At 50.6% G+C, this 5,177-nt stretch overlaps 1 long non-coding RNA gene across 1 annotated transcript in view; it reads left to right on the top strand.

Annotated features, from left to right (window-relative positions):
- The window catches only part of LOC110295843, a 9,827-nt gene extending 5,794 nt beyond the window's left edge, over positions 1-4,033 (top strand). The window contains exons 5-6 of the long non-coding RNA XR_002378112.1: positions 1,843-1,921; positions 3,753-4,033. This is a non-coding gene — a long non-coding RNA (uncharacterized LOC110295843). The remainder of the gene's footprint in view (positions 1-1,842; positions 1,922-3,752) is intronic.
- Positions 4,034-5,177: the final 1,144 nt, after the last annotated feature.

The raw sequence follows: 5,177 nt of genomic DNA, 5'->3' as shown, positions 1-5,177 counted from the left end.
AGCCCTGGCTGTCCTGGCACTCACTTTGTAGACCAGGCTGGCCTCGAACTCAGAAATCCGCCTGCCTCTGCCTCCCGAGTGCTGGGATTAAAGGCCAAGAGCACTTTTATGTAAGTAATCTTTTAAATTTTTAAAACGACATTTTATTTTATGAGGGTTTTGCCTGCATGTGTGTCTGTGCATGGTGTGTGCGCCTTTTACCCAAGCTGGTCAGAAGAAGACATTGGATCTCCGGGAACTTGAGTTACTGGTAGTTGTGACATGCCATGGGAGTGCTGGAAACTGAACTCAGGTCCCCTGCAGGAGCTGCCAATGCTCTCTGTCATCTCTGCAGCCCTGCTAGCCATTCTCATAGTTGCTTTGCAGTGGCTGCGCTGAGGGAGGAGAACACTGGCTAATATCATAAGCCTTTTCTTCCTTCTGCTTACTGTTCCTATTTGCTGTCCGTCTGTGATGTTTTAAAGCTTTCACCACAGTGACAAACGGATCAGGTTCTTATTATATCACCAAATGCACACACGCACGGCTAGTGAGTTTTATTGGCAAATACAACCGCGCTGTCCCTCATTCTGCCCTCTGAGCTCCTGTATTCTGCTGTGTCTCTTACTGCCCTTGCTGGCTGGCTTTCCTAAGGCTTTGCGCTAAGATTTATCTGGGTGCATCTTCTATCCTTCTACCATCCTGTGATCTGGGTTTGTGTACCCACCTCTGTGACACTCTTTCTGGAAGACACAAATTCTGTTCTGTGACAGGAACACTGACTGAGCCAAGAGCCGAAATGCGATCATTCATTTTCACATGACACGCGCACTCATGTGCACACTTATGCTTATTAACCCATATATACTCACACAGATGTGTATTTGCACACACACTGCACAAGCTTAACCATACGTATGCTTATGCACATACGTTCTTTCTCTCGTACACACACTCAGAGCAGTTTTAATTAATAGATTTCCTTGTAAAAATAGACCCAGCTCCTGCTTAGGTATTATGTAACTGCTTCGGTATTATGTAATCAAGAGGTGATGATGCACAGGCGCCTGGGTTAGTGGACTGTTTCTAGTCTCTTCTCTTGAGGGCCTTCACTTTTCCTCATTAATCNGGGTGGGGTTGGGGGTGGGGCAGGTGTGGGCTATCCTGAGGGCACTTCCTGCTGAGTAGCCTCTTCTTGCAGCCCTAAGGGGAAGTGCTCCCTGGGGCTTTGTCAAAGGACATTAACTGCCTGGGGAGGGGTGGTAAGAACAGTAATCTCTCTTCCCCTCAGCCCCACTGGAAAGAGGCCAGACCTTTGGGGCAAAAGAAAGTCTAGGGCTCTTTGGCCAGTTATAGACCCAGGTCACCCAGTTCTGTCTCGTGGGTGTCAAACAGGCAATTTAATTAGGTAAAAACTGAGCAGTCAGCACTATGACATCATAGTTCCCGGAAACTGAATTGTGGCCATAATTCTAGATGTTCATTATGTCCTTCAGGAGTTTAATTTTTAAAAATCCATGTTCTTCCAGTGCCCTGCGCTTCATCTGGTTCCTTCCGGAGGGTGGCTGTCCTGGGTCAGNCCTACCTGAGTCTTAGCAGCCCTTCCCCCACATCGCTGTGGTCCCACCAGTAATTAAGCTTGTTAAGAGATGCGGTGGGGGGAGCTTCAATATCAGTAATTCAATCTCCCTGTTTACTGATCTCTGCCATTAGCAGAGTTGAAAGCAAAATGTTTTAATTAAAAAGATTGGCAATAAGTTGGTGTAATGCCATAATTTGCACCGGACCCCTTCTAGAAAATGACTTCGCCCTGTCTTGGTTGCTATGACAACTAATGGAGGGTGATTGTTCTTGCATGAGAAGCAATGCACAGAGAGGACAAGGAATAAGAAGCTGGGCTCTACAGGGGACAGAACCAAGAAGTGGAACGGCCAGGCCTCTGGTAAGCTCCAAAAGGGTCTTTTCCTGCCAAAGGGGTGTGGGGGAAATACTTCATTGCCATTCCTTTGGCTTGAAGATTCTATACCCCAGCCCCAGCCCCAGCCCCAGCCCCAGCCCCAGCCCCAGCCCCAGCCCCAGCCCCAGCCCCAGCCCCAGCCCCAGCCCCAGCCCCAGCCCCGACAGATGAACAGTGGCTTGTTAAGGCTGCATTAGGACTAACCAGTTCAGTTCAGCCTATGGAGAGTGAAAGCCTGCAGCCAGCAATCTGAAGGTTTATGGGAGTATTCTGCCTCCAAGCAGGGCAAAGGAGTAGTCTGGTATACATGGGCCAGGGGCTTCTGAGTCTTTGTTTCCTCATCTGTGAAATGGGATTAAGCATGTCTTTTCTGGAAGTTCCTCCAAGGACTGATGGAGATCCCTGGCTAGGCTACATGTTCTGCAGCTCTGCCGCTGGCAGGCACCAAGGAAAGATGATGGCCACTGTTAGCTCCAGTTGGCCAGGCATCCCAGTGCTCTGCCTGCCACAAGTGGCCTCAAAAGAACAGGATGCAAACTAGCAGAAAATACAGCTGTCATGCCAGGAGAGAGGACAGGCTCTGTCCAACAAAGAGCAGAGTGAGACTGGCCGCACTCAGAGTAAAACCAAAGCGTTGGGATGACACAGGGTACAGCCATGACTTCTAACACAGCCACTAGTACCTGTGGACTGTGCCCAAGGTCTCCACGGCTCCCAGGCGGACCTACTGAGCCACAGCTCGGAGTGTTGTAGGGACTCGAGGAGCTCANTATGCTTCTATTCATGCCACCAAGGCAGGGCACACCACTCTTTGGGGGCAGGTCAGACCATCATCTCCACCTGTAGCCAAGATGGAGAGGTCATGGAACCAAGTGGCACTTCCTGGTATTCCCTTCTACACTCAGACACGGTGACTCATGGGCAGAAGTTGGACTTCTTCTGGATGATGTGACCAAATGTGAGGTCTAACAACAAGAGGACACACATGAAAACAATGCCCCTGGGTGGCATTCACTCTGGGTCTGCTTGGGAANACCCCAGGGTTGGTATACAGGGAAGGTGTAACTAAGTGTCCACTCTCCTACCAGGTCCACTTTGACTGGCTCCCAGTTCAGTACATGACAGTAGGGACCTGCCCAGTGCCTCAAGAGTGCCCCTTCCTTCCCGAGCATCACCAGGCAGAGTGGGGGAAGGGTACAGTGGCTGGTGAAAAAAAATGGCTCTCTGGAGCTGGTAGGTCAGGAAGCCCTGCTTGGCGCCTGAGGGCTTGTCTGACCAAGCTGAGCCTGCTCCTTATCAGCAGTCAGGAGGGTGATCGATCACGCTCTGCCCTGCTGGTGTGGAAGGACAATAAAACAGATATTGACCATGATCCTAATCTAGTGTACATGCGCCTCTGAGGCCCATAGAGTGCATCCCACTGAATTATGGGACCAGATGCGAGTGCAGGCAAGCACACTCTGACCAGGAGTCAGATAAGAAAATGCCGTGGTGGATTTGATTTACTGTAACTGGCATTCTGAACATCCCTATTTACTAAGTGCAGTGGGGTACAGAGATGAAGGAGATAGAGCCTAGCAATGCCTGCTCTGATGGCCATGCCCAGAATCCCACTCTGTAGAGCTCAGAAGGAACAGGGGGACATATGTCCTGGGTTCCTTGACAGAGGACAGGAAGGGCAGGCAGTATGTATAACTGCCTACAGGAAGCATCAGGCCTGGCCAGGGTCTACAGTTCAGGGCTACAGCTGACGGCCCAATGGGAGGGGGCTCCCTTTACCCTAAGGCCTTGTGTTTCCTTCATCCCTCTTGACTAGGATCCATCGAGTCCTGACTCTGTCTCCATCTCACTCTTCTGCTCTGATGGTCCCTGCAGTGGCCAGTGTGAAGTTTGACATGTGGTTGGTGACTCTGCCTTACTTCCCAGGCTCCATCCTNCACCGGCCTGTCTCACATGACAACCACATGGCAGTTGGCCTTTTACAGTGCTTGATGGTCATCACACAACAGACATCTAACGCGAACAGTGCCCATTTGCGTGGCTGCTGTAAAGACCGAGCAAAGAAGGAATGGACAGACGCCTTTAGGAGAATATTTATTCGATGTGGTTGTTACGATTCTCATTAGCTTTGAGCTACTTTGTCTGAATAGGATGATGCAGAGAAGAAAGATGGTGTCAGACTTGAAGGCTGTCAAGACTCAGACCAGCTTGGGCCAGGACACAGAGTTCCCTTTCCCCGTGTTTCTCATGAACCTTCCAGCTATTCCTATCCAGTGTCTCTGCTCATCCTGTCTCATCTCTTTTGGCTGAGGCTTTGTCTGTGGCAGAGGGTTAGGAGGGGGAAAACAGGGGGTAGCATCATCAAGGCCTTGGGGATCCCCATTCACACTCAAGTCCTATGTACTAGCCTGGTTTCTCATAAGCCAGGTCCTAATTTAATTCGGCTCTGGTCTCCCAGCACCCATTTCCCAAATCCTGGGGCCTGCCTCTGNAGAGGATGATGATAGGAAGTTACTCTATTTGAGGNGCGAGTGCTCCAGGAGTGTGCTAGAAGCTAATGGATCCAGTACTTTTGTATACTAAGGACACATTATAGCCAAACACAGGGTGTTCTTGAAAAAGGCCTCATTACCCATCAAGACTCTGCCCTCTTGCAGCTATTAGCAGCTAGACTGAGAATATGGGCAGTGGGGGTGGGCTGGGGTGCAGGATGGGTCCACTCACTTNGTTCCCTCCAGGCCATGGGCACACTAGAGCCCGGGGGAGCATTTCCTACACCTTGCCATCTTGGTCTGATGTTAATGTGTTCTGGTGGACAGAGAACAGTACAGGTTATTTTAGGGACCTGGGCCAGGAGGACTTATATCCTATTCAGTCCTGGAAACTTCAAGATCTCTCCCTGCCTTCGTGCCTGCTGTTCAGTGGAAGCCCTTCCCTGCATCTTGCATAGGCAACAGCCACNTGTGCTCCNGAGAGGATCCCGCTTCATGCCGGCATCCTGAGCCTCGGCCCAGGCCTGGGCCAGCTACAGAGCCTCTCCTGTCCTATAGAAGTTTCTGTTTCTTTTGGTTGCTCCACATCTTAACATGGGAGCTTCTCCACAACTGGAGAATAAGGTTCACGGGGTCGGAATGTGGTACCCAGCAGCAGATGGCTCACACCTGCAACTGCACTGTGCCACCTGCTCAACTGTCTCTTTTCCCCATCTGACTCTTGAGAGTATTGCATTGGGCTGCCTGCA

The sequence above is a fragment of the Mus caroli genome, chromosome 6, assembly GCF_900094665.2.
Source record: "Mus caroli chromosome 6, CAROLI_EIJ_v1.1, whole genome shotgun sequence".
Taxonomy (NCBI): domain Eukaryota; kingdom Metazoa; phylum Chordata; class Mammalia; order Rodentia; family Muridae; genus Mus; species Mus caroli.
This window is presented reverse-complemented; position numbering and strand designations above follow the sequence as displayed.